This window comes from Taudactylus pleione, unplaced genomic scaffold (genome assembly GCF_031769625.1).
Source record: "Taudactylus pleione unplaced genomic scaffold, aTauple2 ptg000025l, whole genome shotgun sequence".
NCBI classification, from domain to species: Eukaryota; Metazoa; Chordata; class Amphibia; order Anura; family Myobatrachidae; genus Taudactylus; species Taudactylus pleione.
Window position 1 is genome coordinate 3,012,754 of NW_028284427.1, and position 21,312 is coordinate 3,034,065.

General features: G+C 45.3%; 1 protein-coding gene across 2 annotated transcripts in view; it reads left to right on the forward strand.

Annotated features, from left to right (window-relative positions):
• The first annotated feature begins 1,169 nt into the window (after positions 1 to 1,169).
• The window catches only part of CTNNA1 (catenin alpha 1), a 235,030-nt gene continuing 214,887 nt past the window's right edge, over positions 1,170 to 21,312 (forward strand). The window contains exons 1-2 of one of the 2 annotated variants that reach the window (XM_088451270.1): positions 1,170 to 1,320; positions 9,358 to 9,471. The gene's annotated coding sequence lies outside the window, so the exon portion shown is untranslated. The remainder of the gene's footprint in view (positions 1,321 to 9,357; positions 9,472 to 21,312) is intronic. The other variant, XM_088451266.1, reaches the window with a different exon arrangement.

Consider the following 21,312-nt stretch of genomic DNA (forward strand, 5'->3'; position numbering starts at 1 on the left):
TAGAAGTGGAGATGTTGCCTATAGCAACCAGTCAGATTCTAGCTATTATTTTTTAGAAGGTGCTAGTTAAATGTTAAGTAGAATCTGATTGGTTGCGTTGGGCAACATCTCCATTTCTAAAAACGCTCACTTTAGTAAATTTACCCCTAACAGTCAATGGGAAGTGTAGCTCTCGTGTATCTTCTTATACTTACTGCAAATTATGATAGCAAAATGAGTGGGGCTCCTAAGAAAGAAATAAAAAAGTGTTTGCAAGAAGAAAATGTGCGCAGGACAAACACATGAAGAGAACTTTATTTTTAGTAAACAGAAACAACAGACGAAGAGTTCAAATAAAGCTATTATCGCTTTGCCCCCATTTTCATTTCATTCATCCACATTCGCTTTGTGTAGAAGTTCATGGGGGGCAAAACACAATCTTTGCCCACCCAACAGAAATGATGGAGGGACAACTCCCCCCTCCTCCCTCTCTCCTCTCCCCCCCCCCCCCCCCCCTCGGTTCCACGCCCCTGGCATCTATATGCGCATGTGAGGGAGCCATCTGTGAAAGGCAAAATATTGTTGGCTTATCTATGTTTGAAAACCATCGACCGTTAATGGCAACTTCAATGCCACAGCACCTGTGCAGACCATATCCCCACAACACAGATCATGCCTCCCCACCCACATAACAAGTAACCCCCTTATTCTGGCACTGATTGTCCGTCCCAGTGCTTTTCACGAACCTACATCCCTAATCAAGTTTTTCCATAAATCAGTAGTCTTCACCCTGATTATTCGTTGTGGCACAGATGACATATTGTTAATTTCTTCCTCACACTAGCATTACAAACTACTGCAACACGCTAAGCTCAAACTGTTCATTATATGTATATTCTTAAATAATTTGATGCAATCTCATTTACATTTAAATCCTTTTGTTAACCATTTATTGTTGTGTCACTTCCAGTCTGGCAGTTCTGCCACTTCTAGTATGACAAAACAAATGTGCCCAGGCACAGTGAGTGGGAGGAGGCGCTGTAGTGACCTCTGGCACACACACAGCACCTGCAGCAGGTGTGACTGCACTTCCTATCACCACAACACGGCTTCTGCTAAACTGATAAACTCACCTGACATGAAATAAAACATTCCTGAGGAGAAACTCTCAGGCGCTGCCGTGTGTCAGTCAGCTGCAGCCTGGGAGGAGCCCGGAGACAGGAACTGCCAGTCTCATCCTGTTTCCTTTACCAGCAACAGCCCGACCTGGATAAAGTGGTATTTGAGTTGGGTAGTGGCTCCGTAATATAAGTTGGCGTAGTTGGTATAAGACTACCGAAGGTGAGTTACTGCAGACAATAAGTGGCTGCATTCGCTTTTAACATCCGGCTCTTTACACATTGCAAGTACTAGAAGTAATGTGAAAGTGTTTTCCCCAGAGACTCTGCGACCGCACACGGCTGTACCTGGTGTAGTACCTGGTGTACCTGGCGGATGGGGTTCAGCGCCGTCATATATACACCGTTAGTCATATATACACGGTTAGTCTTATATACACGGTTAGTCTTATATACACGGTTAGTCTTATATACACCGTTAGTGTTATATACACCGTTAGTTTCTCATCCGTGTTGATTTGAGTCCTGTGATTATGTTGCGCTGTGATATTACTTTACTTTCACTTACTTTAGTCTATAATGGAATGTTACATCCTAAATGACTGTAGAATTTATTACACCTGCACTATAATTCCATAGACTAACTTCAAGGCAAATAGGAAGAGATGTCACTTTGTTCTGTGCCTGTACAGTGATCAGCACTCAGTCACTTTCCCTGGAGTTGTTATTCTAGTTGTGCACAATCCAACTAGTGGTTTACATTACACTGACTGAATGTTTCTGTGAACTTTGCCCCCCTTCTCTGTATGGCTTTGTATGATTGTTCTCTAAACTGGAATGTCCCTTCCTCATACAGTGGTTGCAATCTACTGTCACACCCTTTTATATGCTGGTTGTATACTTCATATGGCATTGGTTTTCTCTGTCTGTACAGTATCTTTACAGTCACCCATGATGTGATTTTTTTTTATGTGAAGCAGGAAATTATGCAATGACTTAATAATAATCTACAAACTTCTGCATTGTGTTCCAGATTTAGGGGCATATTCAATTAGGTCCCGTACTTTTCACATGCCGGACTTTTCGCCATCATAGCTGGTTTTCAATGCGAAAAAGTATAGCGTGTCACTGCTTATCCCGTATTCAATTAGAAAGTGGCAAAAATGGCACCTGGCGAATTCGGAACCAGCGAAAGTCCTGTAAAAAAATGGGGGAAACAGTCTGTACCCCCTGAAAAGCTGCACTTTCATAGGGGATCACGATAGGGGTGTTCTAGTACCCCTAATAAAGGTAATCTGGGTTTTTCTTTTTTATCCAAAAGCTTGTTTTTAGCATCTTTACATAAGTGGTGAAGAATGGCATTTGACATTATTTTCATCAAAATAACTAGTCCCAGCAAATTTGGGGTACATGATAACGGGTGCTAGCATATTTTTTAAAGTTGCTAATGTGAATTAACAAACGTAAAAAATCCATCTGCCGCAAACACGTGCAATCTTAAAAACACCTGAGGCAACTTGGATACCCCCCTGGAGTCTATTTTGATAGTTTTTAAGTTAGTCCCCCAACTTTTTTTTTGGCTTCCAAAATGTATTTATTTTTTAAACTTTTTTTTTTTTTTTTTGACAGTTTACCTTTTGGGGGGCTGTCCCAAGGGTGCAGGTTGGTTCCCGCAAGTTTGCACCCCAAAACTGCACCAGCAAAAAGTCTTGTAATTGAATACGGGGATAAGTTTTCGCCTGGCGAAATGACGTCACTGGCAAAACTCTTTCGCCGAAAATGGCTTTTCGCACCTAATTGAATACGGCCCTTAGCAATTTTATTATGTGCAGAAAGTACGCCATTGCTGCATGTTTTAGATTTGGGAACGTGCTGTCCATAAATGCATAAAAACAAATGATAGTTTCTAAAATAACAGGTTAAGAATCATTTTGCTGGGTTTGGTATGTTTCGTCAACAGTTATAATTTTGACAGTGTAATGTTGACCAGAGATTACCGACATGGGGCGGTATTCAATTAATTTTGCACCAGCGATAAAGTTTTGCATGGCGGACTTTTCGCCTACATCGCGTACTTTAGCCGCGGAAACTCATCGAGTGCGTCCCTGCTATTCGCCCTATTCAATTCCAATAGAAGAGAAAACGGCGACGCATTAAGTCAGAACAGGTGGAAAGTGGTGTCAGAATCGGGGAAATCAGCCTGAAACCCCCCCTCCCAAAAAAAAATAAAAAAAAATGCAGAAACATTGGGGATGTAGTACAGGTTGAGTCTCCCATATCCAAATATTCCGAAATACGGAATATTCCGAAATACGGAATAATTTTGGAATGACTGAGAAAATGAAACCTTTGATTTTTGATGGTTCAATGTACACAAACTTTGTCTAAGGCACAAATTATTAAAAATATTGTTTAAAATTACCTTCAGGCTGTGTGTATAAGGTGTATATGAAACATAAATGAATTTCATGTATGTACACAATCTTTGCTTGAGCCACAAAATTATTGGAAATATTGTATAAAATGACTTGCAGGCTGTGTGTATAAATTGTATATAATACATAAATGCATTCTGTATGTATATTGGGGTCCCATTCCCATGATATTTCATTATGATATGCAATTATTCCAAAATACGGAATATTCCGTTATCCAAAATACCCCAGGTCCCAAGCATTTTGGATATGGGAGACTCAACCTGTAGCGGGGTTGCATAAAAATCTGATATTTTTTTTTTATAAAAATAAAAAAAAATCGGATTTATTTGATTTAAATCCAGATTATTTTGATTTAAAAAAATTTTATAAATTTTTTTTAAGTAAACTGTTTAATTCTAGATGTGTAAACCTTGTTTTAGTAATAAATGTGCAATTTTTGAAGTGAGAACAGTAACAAAATGAACACAGTAATAGAATATATACACACTGAACAGTTGCCTCAAAAAGTACAATTAGGCTCTGAATTTCACTTAATCAGTTGTTTGAGTCAGAGTCAAACATGTACATGTCTTTGTCCATGTCCTCACGTTTGTCCTCAACAGAAAAGGCTCTGTAGAATGCAACCAGCTTAGCTGCTTTTTCATTTCCCAATCTGTTGCGTGTTTTGGATTGTACAAAACAGTACGTTGAATAAAATCCTTTGAATTCCTGCACTTGATGAAACTGCGGTGAGCATCTGCTTCAGAAGATTTACTACAGAAGTGTCTACCTGAAGTTAAGCTGCGTAGTACATCCACCAGGCTAGAGGAGATACTTGGCATCCACTTCAAACATGTATAGTGCAAATGGTTTCATGGATGCACGAAAGTTGATGATGACCGGCATAATTTGACGATTATTGGCATGTGCAAACTCTACAGCAGTCTCAATTTCAGCAGGACTAAGATTTTTTTCCCCTGTACCTAGGATCAAGTAGATTAGCCAGCAAGTGGGCATCTGTGAGAGCAATTTTAGCATTTTTACTACATTGCTGTGGTGTCCAATCTCTTCAAGATCATCTAACAGTTTCTTCCACACTTGTACGACATCACTGATTGTGCAGTTGCCTCTTTGTGCACGATCCAGAGCTACAGCTACATCATTTGATTTAAATCGTGCAACCCTGAAGATTTAAATCATGATTTAATAATTTGATTTAAATCATGCAACCCTGTGTAGTAGTGCCCAATTAGCCCTAATAAAACTGTTTGGGGTACTCAAGTTGGTGCAATTGCCTCTAATTAGCATCTTTGCACAAGTGGTGAAGAATGGCATAAAGCAGTTGTTTTTTTTTTTTTTTGTGAAAATAAGTAGTCCTGGCAAATTTGTGGTACATGAAAATGGGTGCAAACATCTTTTAATGTCTCTAAAGTGAAGTTTAAAAATAAAAAAGTGAAATTCCTCCCTCATAAAAGCACCTGCAATCCCAAAAACTCTTGACCCCTTCTTAGAGCACCCCCAGAACCTTATTTCGCTAGTTTACGAAGTTGTCCCCCCCACTTTGTGCTTTTTCGCCCCCCAAATTCATAGTACTTTTTTAGGGTGTACTTAAATCTTTTTCTGGAATTTTTTGACACAGTTGTCCATTGGGGGACTGTCCCATGGGTTCTGAGGGGTTTCCCTACCTTGGCACCTCAAAAAAAAATGTTTGCACTTCTTTTCTCCTGCTAGTCAGAGGCGAATCTTTTTAGCCTATTACATTGCATTGACTTTCCGCATACACGAATAGCAAATGGAGTTGAATACGGAGATGTTTCCGACAGGCGAAAAGTCTCAATCGGCGATACTTTTTCGCGGATCTCAGCTTTTCGCGTCTAATTGAATATGGGCCATGGTAGTAATGTTATTTTGAAAGCCTTCTAACTGTATCGGAATTATAACTTTAAACATGGTGGCAAAGTGTTATAAAGACTGCTGCATGCATGTAGCAGATGAAGAGTGATGCTTGGGGTAATTATGGTTGTGCCCTAACACACTAGTGGCCTATGACAGAGGTTCCCAAACACAGTCCTCAAGACTCCCTTACAGTTCAGGTTTAAAGCTGCATACACACGTAAAGATTTTCTGTCCAACCATCCAACTAGTTGATTGGTTGGAATGAAAATCTGGTGAGGTATGAAAATGTTTGATCTAAACAATTTGTTCAAACAACAGTTTTTGTCCATTTTCTGGCATTTGGAAGCAAATTGCTGATTGTCATTTGCTTTCATACCTTCCCAGATTTTCATTTCAGCCAATCAACTAGTTGGCTGGTTGGACAGATAATCTTTGGATGTGTAGCCAGCTTTAAGGCCCCCATACATCAGCAATCGATTGTGGTAATTTGCAATCGATTGTGTATAAAAATCTGCAATTTTTCACAGATCGCAGATTGCAACCAAAAAGTGATTGGAATTGTTAAATCAGATTGTCCAACATGTTGGATATCACAGATGGATTGGGGCTGTAGATTGCTAGTGTATGGACATGATCAGCAGATTTGCAGACTGTTACCAGTAAAATGATGGGCCTTTCAAGATTGGCAGATCTGTGTTTGCTGCAATCGATCTGCAAATCACAGAAACAGACCAGTAATGTATGGGCGCAGATTGCTGGATTGGTAAATCTTAAAATCGGGCAATAAATCTTCCAATTGTTCAATTGTGGTTTTCAGATTGCTGATGTATGGGGGCCTTTAGAGAGAGTCATGGTTTACAATAGGTGACTTAGGCCCTCATTCAGAGCCGTACGCTCTGAGCAGAGCGCACGCTCTGAATGAGGGCCGGCCTCCATAACTATGGAGCGTCCTCCTGGACGCTCGTATAGCTGTGGGTCACCACCCACAGCCTATACGAGCGTGCAGTTTGATGGCCGCGATGGTCTTGACCATCGCGACCATCGAAACTGCGAGCCGGAGCCTGCGGTTGAGGTTTTCAAGCGCAAGGCCCGGAGTGATTTTGGCTCTATCAGAGCCAAAATCACTCCCACTGACATCACTAGTGATGTCAGTGGGCCGGCTTCTGACGGGAGGCGTTCCCTTAGGAACGCCCCCGTCAGGGAGGCACGCCCCCGGCACGCCCACCAAAGGGGGCGTGCTGTCAATCAACATCGACAGCACGCCCCCTTTGATCAGACACAACGAGCGAAGGAAAGTCCTTCGCTCATCGCGTCTGGCGCATGCGCACGACGGAGCTCCCTCCGTCGTGCGCATGCTCAGTGAAGAACATCGACCCACTTGCGAGCGGACAGCCGCTCGCGAGTGGGTCTGAATCAGGCCCTTAATTAGTACCTCAATTTGATTTAACCACCTGTGCTCAACCATGGCTATCTCCCAAAACCTGATCTGTTGATGTGTCTTGAGGACCGCGTTTGGGAACCTCTGGCCTATGACATTCAGTCCTCCTTGTTGGTCTCTGGCACCTAGGACTAAGGATTTAGGGGTCTATTTACTAAGCTGTGTTAGGGGATAAAGTGAATGTGATAAGGTACTGGCCAATCGGCTCCTAACTGCCATGTCACAGGCTGTGGCCCGTATTCAATTAGCCGCGAAAAGCCGAGATACACAAAAATGTATTGCTGATTGCGACTCTTCGCCTGTTGGAATATTATACCCGTATTCAATTCCATCTGCTTTTCGTGTATGTGGAGAGTCAATGCAATGTAATACCCCAAAAAGATTCACCTCTGAATACGTGGAGAAAAGAAGTGCAACATTTTTATTTTGGGGTGCAAAGGTGGGGAAACCACTAAGAACCCTTTGGTTCCCCCCAAAGGACAACTGCGTCTAAAAATTCCAGAAAAATACTTTACACCCCATAGAAGTACTTTGAATTTGGGGGTGAAAGTGCAAAGTGGGGGGATAAGTTCACAAACTAGCAAAATTAGGTTCTGGGGGTGCTCTAAGAAGGGTCAAGTGTTTTTGGGGATTGCAGGTACTTTCTTGGGGGAGGAATTTCACTTTAAAAAAAAAAAAAAAAAATCACTTTAGAGACATTAAAAGATGCTTGCACCCATTTTCAGGTACCCCAAATTTCACAGGACTACTTATTTTCACAAAAAACAAACAAAAAAAACCCAACTGCTTTATGCCATTCTTCACCACTTGTGCAAAGACGCTAATTAGAAGCAATTGTACCAACTTAAGTACCCCAAACAGTTTTATTAGGGCTAATTGGGCACTACTACATTGATCCCCAGTGTTTCTGCATCTCTTTGGGGGGTTCAGGCTGATTTCCCCGATTCTGACACCACTTTCCGCCTGTTGTGACTTCGCGTGTGTCGCCGTTTTCGCATCTTTTGGAATTTAATAGGGCGAATAGCGGGGGCGCACACGATAAATTTCCGCTGCTAAAATATGCGATGTAGACGAAAAGTGCAGAATGCAAAACTTTATCGCGGATGCGAAGCTAAATACCGACCTGTGTTTGAAAAATGGCAGTTAGGAGCTGATTGGCTGGTACTTTATCACCGTTCACTTTATCTCCTAACACAGCTTAGTTAATAGACCCCTTAATGTTTTATCATCACCTGGGAATAATATGGTGCAGGGGTGGATTGGGCCGCTGGGATGCCGGGCTGTTTCCCGCTGGGCCGGTCCCTACTATGGCCGGCCACCCTCCACTTACCCACCTGCTGCCACGATCGGAGCTCAGCTCCGATTGTGCAGCTTCTGCGCATGTGCAGAAACTTACTAATGAAAAAAAAAAAGGCCACCAGGGGAGCTGCTGCGCATGCCTGGCAGCAGCTCCTCCCATAAGCCTTTGCGGAGCCTGTCAGTCGCTGCTGACAGCTCCGCCTCCAGCCACTCTGTGCAGCCTGGCCCCACTCCGTGCATGCTGCAACAAGCACAGGCAGCCTGCATGATGACGCCGTTGGCTGGCCACAGACGCAAGCAGCGGGAAGCCAGAGGAGCAGCAGATGATGCCGGAGGCTGGCCACAGGGACAAGCAGCGGACAGCCAGAGTATCATGAGGTAAGTGTTGGCTGCTGGGGGAGATGGGAGGGGTGCTGACAACGCGCAGGGGGGAGCTAATGATGCAGGGTGGGGAGGGGGTGGGAGCTGACACAGGACTGGGGAATATTGCTGAGGCACACGGGCTCTGGGAATGAGACTGAGCTACACAATGGCTGGGAGGGAATGAGAGACAAACTGGGGCTGGAGAATAAGACTGAGAGGTACACTGGGGCTGGAGAATGAGGTTTGGGGAATGAGGCTGAGACACACTGGGACTGGGGGAATAGGGCGAAGAGATACACTGGGAAATGGGGCTGAGAGATACACACTGGAACTGGGGGAATGAAGCTGAGACACTCTGGGACTGGGGGAATGAAGCTGAGATACACTGGGACTGGGGGAATGAAGCTGAGACACTCTGGGGCTGGGGGAATGAGGCTGAGACAAACTTAGGGCTTTGGGAATGAGGCTGAGGCAAACTTTGGGCTGGGGAATGAGGCTGAGGCACACTGGGGCTGGGGGAATAAGGCTGAGGCACACTGGGGCTGGGGGAATGAGGCTGAGAGTCAAAGGTGGGCCTGTGGATGGAGAGACACGGGGGGTCCTGGGGATGGAGAAACACATGGGGTCCTGGAGAGACACAGGGGGTTCTGTAGAGAGACAATGGGTCCTGGAGATGGGGAGACAGAGGGAGCCTGGAGAACCACAGGGGAGTCTGGGGATGGAGAGATGTAGGGGCACCTGGAGACACAGAAATTGTTTGGTCAGGGAAATTAATTTTGCCCTGCACAAAAACTTCTGCTACTGTAGGTTATGATGATGACATTTAGTTATATTTCTACATAAACAGGCATCTTCCAGACAATGTGATCTTCTACATGAATATTGAATACCAGCTGAAGACTCTGCCCAGTGAGGCTCAAATTCCTCAGAGGTTCCCTGTTGCAGAGAAACCACCATATAGGTAAGAAAAGACTTTCAAACTGACTGGCCTGTACCTAGTGAAGAGGGACGGTGAGCTGCAAATAAAAGGGTATCATTCACCCAGATTTCTGTTGCCGGCCCTGCTCCCCTCAGTGGCTTGCAACAGCAACTCCAGGCCCTAAGACGGGGGAGTATCCTGCCCTCCTCCACAGACTCCGCCCCTTCCACAGACCTACCTTATCAACACACCCGTCCCCTTTAGGGCTACTTCCAGAAATTTCCCAGGCTGGTTTCCCATCCCAATCCGCTCCTGATATGGAAATTTCCCAGGCTGGTTTCCCATCCCAATCCGCTCCTGATATGGAGAATTATTTTATTGTATAATGTATTGAATTCTTTATGGCGCTCCACTTTCCATTCACTGTTCATTGTGGGGAGCAGAGCCCACTGTGGTAGCAGCTGTTTTGAATTCATGATACAATTGGTGGGACACCAGCACACCTTTTTTTTTTTTTTTTGCCCTATGTATCAAGCTGATTGTTACATATAATTATACAGGAACTGCAGTTTCTGCATAATTTTGTATTGTTGCTATGTACAGATGTGTCCACATACATCTATCCTCCGTGCGCTACACATAACATGGGAGCTCCGTGTGACTCGGTAGTGCCCAGCGTCTTTTCCTGCAACGTTTTACCTTAAATTGCGAATATTTAGCACAAGCAGCTTCTGCTGAATAAAATTATATGCAGCATGCCTATATTCTGTGAGCGACTGCTGGTGTATTTGCCTACGAAACAATACGTTAGTTTTACTCCCGCTCGTTCAGTAATGTAGCATTTCGCATGCAGATTCACCCGCAGTTGCATGCTGCATAGAATTTTATTCAGCAGAAGCTGCTTGTGCTAAATATTTGCATCGCTGTCCGAATAATATGCATTTGAAGGTAAAAAGTTGCATGGAAAGGCGCTTGGCGCTCCAGAGTCATGCCACGGCATGGCGTGACTAGAAGGGCTGTTTAGCGCGCAAGGAAGTTAGATGTATGAGGACACATCTGTACTCCTATCTGAAGATGGTGTTGATTCTCGCAAGCAAACTTGAAAAACATTCAGTTTCAGTTTTTTAGGCATTTGCTGAATATTAGACAGCCCTATTAGGGCTCTAATAATGAATGGGCCTGTTACTAAAACATGTGGATACTTGCATTTCCGCATGTGTAACGGGCCTGTTAGTGATAATGGGGGCGATTCAATTCAGCATGCCATTAATATCGCTGGGAAGGAGGATATACGTTTATGAAGCCGGCGGACAGAATCCCTACCGCCGGCCTCTAGACTATTAAATCCCGGGGAGGGTTAAATGACAGGCGTCTAAATCTAGACGGCTGTCATTTTACCGACGCCGGGAGACCGGCGCCCGGCATCCCGATTGAAGGGATGCCGGGCGGCGTAGACAGCCGCGGGGGGGAGGGTTAGGTTTAGGGCTCCCGGGGGGGACTTAGGGTTAGGCACCCCCTCGGGAGGTTAGGGTTAGGCTAGGGGTAGGGAGGGTTAGGTTTAGGCACAGGGGGAGGTTAGGGTTAGGCACCTAAGGGAGTATTAGGGGGTAAAATTAGGTTCGTTTATACTAACCTGGGGACGATCGGGATTTCATCCTCTGCCGGGATGTGAACCGCCATGCGGCCGGCGGTGAATCACACAGATTCCGGAAGGAGTTCCCAAAGCTATTCAAGTCAGCGCGCTGTTAAGTCAGACCAGACAAAGCCACTTAAGTCGGAGAATGCCGGTTAACGCAATTAAAGCTAAAGCTGGCCACACACTAGACCAACTTACATCCAACCAGCCAACTAGTTGATTGCATTCCTTACCAGATTTTCATTCCAACCAATCAGCAATTTGCTCCCAAACGCTGGAAAATGGACCAAAACTGTTGTTTGAACAAATTAGTTTAGATCAAACATTTAACAAACTTGTCTGAATGACCATTTTCATCTGTTTTCTGGCATTTAGGAGCAAATTGCTGATCATCATTTACTCCCATATGTTACCAGATTTTCATTCCAACCAATCAACAAGTTGGCTGGTTGGATGTAAGTTGGTCTAGTGTGTGGCCAGCTTAAGTATTTAGTCGCGCTAACCGGCATTCTCTGACTAAAGTGCTGACCGCGAGGCTGTCAGCGGCATGCTGAGCCGGAAAAGAGCCTTGTGGCCGACACTTTAGTAGCAATTAAGCTCGCACCCTCGGGGCTATTAACAGTGTTTTGAATTGAATCTTCTCCAGTGAATAGGCCCAAATTCTTTGTGTGGGGAGTGCTGATTTCTGATACATAACAGCAGGCCTACTTTTAGTACTTCAGTATTAAAACTGTGAAAACAGAGGGTGCCTGAAAGTATTCCTCTGTGCTGGGTGAACTCGAGAACCAATGTGGGCGATTCAATTGTTTGATCATGCCCGATCTCCCGTATAAAGTGACGGGAGATCGGTGGGCAATATTCAATTGTTTTAGGGCGCCCATGCCTTTTTGCGCATGTCGCGCTCATATAGACTGGGTTTAGCTGTGTAAAATGGCTAAACCGATCTAAAGTCCTGGTTAGTGCACACGAACAGCAGTTTGGGCGCCCAATGCTAGGACTTTTTTCACATTTCAAGGGTGTGAGCAGAAATGTGTCCATCCACGGGTAAAAACAATTGAATCGCCCGCAATGTGTCCAAGACAAGTGTTCACATTTACCATCACCTGTCTATGACCTTTTCTAAAGGCAAGATATTGAGCTATTAATTAGACTAGAAAGGAAAATCCATAGTAAAGCGTTTGAGTTGTTGGAGTTGGTGTTGGCAGCAGCAAGAATTAGGATGTAGAATGTGCACTGTACCTCCTTGTCAATGGTTTTACGGCAATGTTTGTACTTTTGCTGTTTGCTGTATTTGTTTTTGTGTCTACCTCTTATACGGTGCTAAATACACCTTGTGGTGCTTAACAAATGAAACAAATAATAATCATAATTAGTTACCAATGGGATGAGGCGAGGTATTTCCGCCATGCGCCTGCACCATGCCTCGTGCTAAGTAGTGTTCATTCTAGCACACTGCACCTGTTAAAACTTGTGCAGTTCCTCTTTCCTGTCTGGGGTGTCGCTATCTGTGTTGGTGCTTCTAGTTTGATACATCAGTTGAGTGTGCTAGAAGCACCAGAACAGAGAGTGACACCCCAAGCAGGATAGAGCACTGCAGGGTGCTAGATTGAAGACTACGCCACGTATTGTTATGCTTAATCTGCAACTTTAATACTTTTGTTGCAAAGGAATTGGTATAATCTAGTGTGCCAGGTGCACTGTGAGTGACTGTATGTGGCTACGATGTGAACAAGGCACACAATTTGGGAAAAAGTAGGAATCGCTATCCATGGTGAAGCATCTAAGTTGTACCAATGTTCTCAAGCCATATGGCGTTAAAACATAATTTAAAGAAACACACATCTGTATTTAGTTGCTCATATCAGTCTCTGGCCCAGTGGAGCTTACAAACCTATATTTCATACCATACATACACACGCAATATGGTTGCTTTTGATGTGTATGTTAGTTTGCCCACTCATCTCTGAACATTTTTGCTGCTAGATTATTCCATGTGTACTAGCTAATTGAACTTTTGGTCACCACTACACCCATTCAAATGAATAAAAATGTATTTTAGATACTTATATTTATTTAAAGATAAATAACTAAAGTTGTTTCCATATTCAGTAAACTTGGACACATTATGCAGAATAAGGTGAAATAATGCAACTTGAGTGAAACACTTACAAAGCCAATTCAGTGTAAGGCCCTGATTCAGAGGCGCTCACTATTTGCGAGCGCTCGCTCTGAATCAGGGCCGATTTGTAAAAAAAAAATTCCGCCTCCAGGTCGTTTGCATAGCTGTGGGTGATGGTCTTGATTATCGCGACCATCAGGCTTGCAACGAGACCCTTGTGGTAGGGTCTCGGTTCCCGCAAGCCTGAGTGAACTTACTGCTCTAATAGAGCATGAAGTTCACTACTGACATCACGAATGATGTCAGTAGGGCCGCTCACAAACGGCAGGCGTTCCTTAGGGAACGCCTCCGTTTGTCCAGCCACCCACCCCCCCCTCCCCGCCTACAAAACATTGACAACCGCCCCGTTTTGTAGCGAGCCCGGAGCGAGTGAAGTTCTCACTCGCTCCGGGGCTCGCGCACGTGCATCGTGCACGCCGCGCGTGTCCACTGGTTGATCATAGCTATCGCAAGCGGGTCTGAATCAGGCCCTAAGACAAGACACGTGAGGAAGACAGAGAGTGGACTGCTGGGACACACAAGCTATTGGTCCCTGTTTGTGAGAGAGGGCAGTAACATAGACTGTGGGGTAGATTTATTAGACCTTTTATAAAGAGGACAAATGGAGAAGTTGCCCATAGCTACAATTTGCCTGGTTACTATAATATTTAGCAACACTTCCACTTGTTCTCTTTGATGATTTGATAAATCTCCCCCTAAATGACCCAGTGGGAGAGTAGGCCAGGGGACGTGGGATGGCCATTTTGCCTACAATAAAGAGGAGATGTACAGTACATGTATGAGCAATTACATTGGTGAGTAACAGAATTTAACTTAACAGAAAAACAAATCATATAGTTTGCCAAGAACGTGTGTAGACCAGGATGGTGTTAGAGCACAGGTTCTCAAAATTGGTCCTCATGACCCCACACAGTGCATGTTTTCCAGGTCTCCTCACAGAATTACAAGTGGAATATTAGCTCTACCTGTGGATTCTTTTAAAATTTCAGTAAGTAATGAATACACCTGTGCACCTGCTGGATGACCTGCAAAACGTGAACTATGTGGGCTTCTGAGGACCAAGTTTGAGGCCATTATGGGCCTTGCTGGCCAGGGCTGTGTGAGGAGTAGGGTTACAACCGTCTAGAATTTCTCTGGACAATCTAGAAACCGGGACATCTGTCTAGAGGGTTAACAATCCTGGACAGGAAGTGTCCGGAATTCATGTCTACCAGCGTAACCACTCACAGCCCTATTTGGCCTCCCATACGCCGCCCGGCTTCCTACTCCTCTACCCCATTCTGCCACCTCTTCTTCCTCTGTCCCGTGCTGCACAGTGACTGAACTAGCGGCGGTGCAGCCGGTGGCTTGCACCAGGGCCCGCTGTGGTGCAGGGGCCCATAGCCGCCTGCATTCAACAGCGCCACTGCACCGCCGCCAGTGTCCCCCGGGCCCCACAGTATTTAAGTTTAGTGCAGTGCAGACCGCAGTGGGAGCGGTCTGCACTACACCGTAACAAACACACCGTCGCCAGCCTACTGGGGGCAGTGTATAGAAGGGGTGGCCACTACTGGAGGCGCTGTATAGGGACTAATACTACTGGGGGCACTGTATATGGAGGACTACTACTGGGGGCACTGCATAGGGGGGACTACTACTACTGAGGGGCACTGCATAGGGGGGACTACTACTACTGAGGGGCACTGCATAGGGGGGACTACTACTACTGAGGGGCACTGCATAGGGGGGACTACTACTACTGAGGGGCACTGCATAGAGGGGACTACTACTACTGGGGGCACTGCATAGGGGGACTACTACTACTGGGGGCACTGCATAGGGAGTACTACTACTACTGGGGGCACTGTGTAGGGAGTACTACGACTACTGGGGGCACTGTATAGGGAGGACTACTACTGGTGCACTGCATAGGGGGGCTACTACTGTGGGCAATGCATAGGGGGGACTACTACTGGGGGCACTGAATAGGGGGGCCCAAAGCATATTCATGCACCTGGACCCACCACACTCTAATTCCGCCACTGGTGCTGCCGCCTCTTCCTCCCCTGCCCTGTAACTCTGCCTTTTCCTTCTTCACCTCATGCTGCCGCATCTTCCTACTGTTTCTTGTGCTGCCTGATGTGGAGCTGTCTTTGTACGGCCTGATAATGTGTCTGGTATCTGCAGCCACCACCTTGCGACCTGAGAGAATTATTATTATCATCCTTTATTTTTATGGCACCACAAATAAGCAAAACAAGAAAGCAGTCATTAACAGTACAAAACAATGCAGGACAAGGACATGGTTTATAAACATTGCTGTATCTGTGATCGTAACACTCAAATAAGCAGCACAAAGATTAGGTGTCTGTTGGAAATATATAATAGTGTAAGTAAGGGAAAGGAGAAGCACACGAGGGAAGAGAGCCCTGTTTGTGAGAGCTTACAATCTAAAGGGGAGGGACAGATAGGGTATACAGTGAGTAAGGAGTTAATGAGCAGTGGGTTAGGATGAGAGCTGGGTGACTTTGATGAAGTGAGTTTTGAGATCCCGGAATGGCACATTGCATCCTTCATGCTGAATCCAATTACCCCCATAAAATGGACTGGTATTTAAAATGAAATATATTGTATGGCACAGTATCCAGAAAAGTATATCTATGGCTTCAGTGCCTTGGTGTGTGAAGCAAGTATATTTAAATAATGTACAGTATGTTGTACACTATGACTAGCAAATAATCACAAAATACTTATCTGTTCTCTACCTGTCCTGAGACTGAGCATAGTGTTTCCAAGCTCTGCCTTTTGGCCGCTACCAAGCATATCACTGGTTCACAGTAAGCGGATAATGAGGAATAAGGCAACACCAACCACACAGGGTGTAATATATTTTGTTGACATTCTTAAAGTCGATACTAACGAAAAGTCGACATGATTAGACTGTCAACAAAACTTTACTGGTGTTCTAGTGGTGACTTGCTTGTGCGGCAGCTCCAGCTGTGTTTTCCACATTCGGTGGTGACATCCTGATGACTTCCAGCTGATCCTGTGGTGTTTACGGTGGCGAGTATGTCCCTAGCACTCTCCCTAGTGCATAATCCAAACCTCCTCTCCCACAGCCTAACCCTGACTCTTCTTTACCACAGCCTAACGCTCCTGTCCATGAACAGTGTTTCATTTCACATGTCGACATTCTGCAGATGCCGACATGTTCAATGTCGACATTTCGGATTCTACAATATTTGTTGACATTGTAAACTCCCTCTTACCATGAGTAACCTCTTGTTACTGATTACGCCCACTGCTCCGTGTGTGTGTAACTTCTTTACCACCACCAAGCTCCTTCACCAGCACTTGGAACCACTTACTTCAATCAAGGCTCCTGCACTGGCACCAGGATTCACTTCTCCCAGGCTCCTACATAGGCACCTGGTACTGCCTACTGCTGCGTATGTATAGACAAGATGTGGCCATACCTCCTGATTGATGTTGGCCTGGTCCCTCAACACAGCCCAGGCCCTGCACAGTAGCTGGCAGAAGACTTGAGCTTAGAGATTGGGCTCAATTCTAGAACAACCAGAGTGCGGAATAGCGTTTGGCGCAATTCTGTTGTCACAGGATACAGATACAGTTGTCTTAAAAGCAAGATGTTTATTGCTCAAAAAGTTTTCATAAAGACTCTTCCCCTTGAATATCGCAGCATACAGATGTACAGTAGCAGTAAAGTTCTTCTTGGTACACAATACCACAGACGTTAAGTCCGCCCTGTGGTTTTCACCCAATCAATTTAAGTGCATGTGCCTGGCATGCACAAGGCATGCTTATCTGTAACATTCTCCCTAATTGACAGTGGGAAGTGGTCACTCCTCAGTGTCTGAGTCCACCCGCAGTGATTGTCATCGCCCAGGTGCCAGCATGTTTGGGAATGGAAAAAAGTTCCCTCCAAAATGTACTTCCAGGAGTCTGCAAAGGGACCATTCCTGCCACCTCTAGCCTGACCATAGAAGGGAAGGTTTCCTGACCATAGAAGGGAAGCTTTTTTGAGCTCCCTGAAACTAATTAGCTGGCTGCATTGGCCAGCTCCCAATGCACCTAATCATAACACTTTCAGACATGAGGCTGCATGGGAGGACAGTCTGTTTTTCCTGGGAGGGTGCTGCGGGATCCCCTGGACTTCCTGGATCCCCTGAACTTCCAGGAAAAAAAATTAAGTGCAATTTAACTTTATATATTTAAATTACATTCAGGCACATCCTAAATACATTATATGTTAAAATATATACACTGAGCCTGTGCCCTGCAACAGGCTTTCACAGAAGGCAGCAGTGCTGCTCAAGACTGCTCTCCTGGCTCAGTACTGCACACACCTTTCTATAATCCATTTATATATTTTATTTAACACTGTATTTTATGTGTTTGTATGCTTTGCTAAAACAGCCCTGCAGTGTTGGAGCACCGGGAGCTAAGCTCCCAGTCCCTAGCATAGGGTGCTCAGCTCTGCAGCCTGGGGCCAACCCCTGGCTGCAGCAGCTTTACCTTTCATACTTCCCCGGTGCAGCATTGGAGTGCTCACTGTAAGACAGCTTTCCCATCCCCTCCCCGCGGACAGCTCCATGCACACTTCCCGCCCGGTGCGACCACCTACTGGTCCGCCTGAACGCTACAGAACTCTGTTTGGCTGCGGGCGCTCCTTATTGTCCCCTCTCAGCGCCGGGGGTACAGGGAGCTGGAGCTCTCAAATATGCTGCAGATCAGCGGTTGTGTACAGTCTGTGAACCCGCCGACCACCTCTACACTGACTGCATGGACGGCTGACAGTCTTCACAACTGTGCAGGCAAATTTAAATGCCTACCTAGTTGTGATGTCATGCTAGACATTTCAAGTGGCCGATTGGCAAGTGTGTATACCTTACCAAATCGGCTGCTCTGTCGGATTATTGTGTTGCACACATTGGCTCTAGATGGAAAGGGTTACTCACAAATGAGTCATTTTTGTTTTTACTTTATTATAGTCCCAAGCGTCCTTTTGAGTCATTTTGGGAAAAAGCCCGCTTATTGTTCTTGAGGCCAACCCTTTCTCTCTGCTGTTGTTACATAAGCTTCAATACAATTACTCAGGGGAAGCTCTAACCAGTATAGTGTTTGTTAGCCATAACTACTGTGTATTTCCAGTCGTCGCTGTTAGATGCTCTTATTTTGCAGCCATGGTGTTTTCCTCCAGTTCTGCTTGATGGGCAATTGCTGTTCTTGTTCAGCCCTGGTGGACTCCTGCTGAGCCAATGTAGCGTTTAGCGAGGCGTTAATGTCATCCAACATCTTTGGGCACCGCAATAGATTTCCCCAAATAGGTGCCTGGCCCTTTAAGCTTTTCACAATGTTTATGTTTGCAAAATTTCTTATGCCCTGCTTTCATTCTACCCCAACATGGGGGAACATGTAGCGGCCAATAAATGACACAAAAGGCCAGTAATATTTGTGCCATTATCTGTAGCTAGCATTTCTAGACAAGAAAGCTACTGTATCTAATTTAAACAACAAATAAACAGTATCCTGTCCAGCTCCTGCTAACACAGGAGTTCAATATGTTATTCGCATTTATTTATAAGGAGCTACAAAGTTTCCTCAGCGCTGTACAAAGGGTATCTTTAAAAACATAACGGTGACCGGGCATAAGTAATGTACACAACACCTAACCTATCGTAATTACAAAGCCAAAGCGCAAAGATGGCATCAAACGTTAGGTGGCTATCAGGGCCGTAGAATACAATGAAATATATATACTGCTTCAAATAAATAGCATAGCAGATAGAAACATTCAGCATAAGACATATATAACAGACAGACATGCACATGACACTTATGCTGAATAAGATAAAGTGATGCATCTTGATTAAATTGCAAATAGAACGAGTTCTGTATAAGGCAAGACAGCAACATGAAAGGTGATAGAGGTAAAGGACAAGGCAGGGACCTAAGTGGTTATAGTGTCATGATGAAATTGGGAAACCGTGGTGGTGTAGGGTAGAGGGTCTGCTCTGATCAAGTCTTGCAGCTATCGTGAATAGGTCCAGTATCTGCGATGTCCAGGTTTTAGGGGTTCCAAGATTAACATGGAACTAGCCAGAGGCCTGATGATGCCCATTACGCAGATGCTTACCTAGAGAGTGCAGGCTAGAAGCATCCATTTTTGAATCACAGTGGCTTGCGGAATACCAGCATTACCCCAGCATTTTCCTCACTTCCTGTTGCCAACATACCATTGTCACACCCTATCGAATGGGAAGAGTTGGAGGAGGCCAGAGAATCAGGGCCACAGGCCTTGGCAGGCCAAGATCACAAGAAGGTAGCCAGAAGGCAAGATGAGCCCAAAGAGATCACAGGTGATGTCAGAGTCATCAAGGTGGCTTTGTTGACTATACACCGTTAGCGATTACATCACCAGCGCCTGATGGAAAGGCATGGTATGGAGCTGGCAGCAGGCCCCTGTTAAGTAGGTCCTTGCATCACAGGAGCCTACTGGTCACAAGTGCTACTTGCAGGACCAGGTGGGATGGGATCCCCAGAGTAAGGAGGCAGCAGAGGAGAAATAGAGGTGAGTGAATGGGGTGATGGCCGTGCATATTATAATTATCATCTGGATTATAGTGTACAGAAGAAATGTGGAACGGGAGCTCTTTCTGGTACATCTGCACTGGCTACCATCTTAGTGTGTGTGTAAACCAACACATTTCACGTACCTAAAAAAAAACAAACTTTTAAAATGACAAATGCACCCTGCCCTCCGCTGAAACAACCTGCCTTCAGCCATCCCCACTCACGGGCTACAGTGTCCTGCGGGTGGGAAAAGTTGCAGTTTAGAGATCATGACTGGTGAATAGATGTGCACGGCATCTATTCACAGTGAGGGGAAAGCTTGGGGGCAGCCCAGCATCTCCATACGTGCTGGCCATCCCCCTAGAGCATTGTTATTGAGCCACAATCGGTTGTCAAGTGTGCTGCGAGGTCAGCAGAGTCAGAGCTTACTTTACTTCTTCAGGGTCCATAGGGTCCACAGGAACTACCTTGGGGCATGTAGTTGGAATGATCCATTGCACCAAACAGCTTACAGCTTCCGTCATGCATAGGGTCTCCTCCCTATATACCCCGCCCCCAGCCACAGGCATTCAGTTTTTTTGTTCGATGCGCGGCAAGTATCCAGATGCACCAGTTAGAACAACAAGACTGCTTAGGCAGTCCCAGACTTTTTTTTTTTTTTTTTTTTAGATCTACCTTAGTTTTGGAAACAACTGAGTTTAGCGGTACTAGGCGCCGAATAGGACGCATGTACTGCAACAACCTTCTACCTCTCCTGATACCGAAACTCCAGTATCGCTATATGACCTGGGGATTTCGGTGGACCACAGCGAGGCTTAGCTAGCGGCATTGCTGGGGTCCGGACTGCGATCGAATTCACAGAGATGGTTAGGTAAGGCGATTCCTCGTTGCGGGGAATCATGTGCTGCAGTCCGGGGCCATATCTGTCGCTGGAGACTGGTAGTAGACGCACTAGTAAGCGTCTGCTACAGTGAGGCCAGTGTACCCGTGCCGTCAGAATCGCAGTTTAGGGGAGATGGGCACTCCCCTGGCCTCTCCTCTCCAAACCCAGACGCAACTTCCGGTGTGGATTCCCGTGTCTGGTTTGCTATTTCTGACCACCTCATGTGTGAGACACTCACAGTCCACCTTGGGTGCACTACTGAAAGCTGTTGGTCTGTCTCCCTGTATACCTCTCCAGTGGAGCAGGTATATAGTGCTTTATATCCTACCAATACCCCTGTGGGGCTGGTCAGTTGATTCAGAGTCTATTTGCATTAGCATTTTAATGTATATTTGCATTGTATGTGACTTTAATGCTAGCTGCTATATTTATACTACCTTTTGTTTTCCAAACTGTCAGATATATCTATCACTGTGTTTCTCCTCATCCCTCTGAAAAGGTGTGTGGGGTTTTTCATTGGCTTTTCACAAATGTGAAGAGGTTCACATTGCATTTATACCTGCTATACATTGCTATGTCTAAAGGTAAAGGGGAGAAGGATGAGCCTCCGGA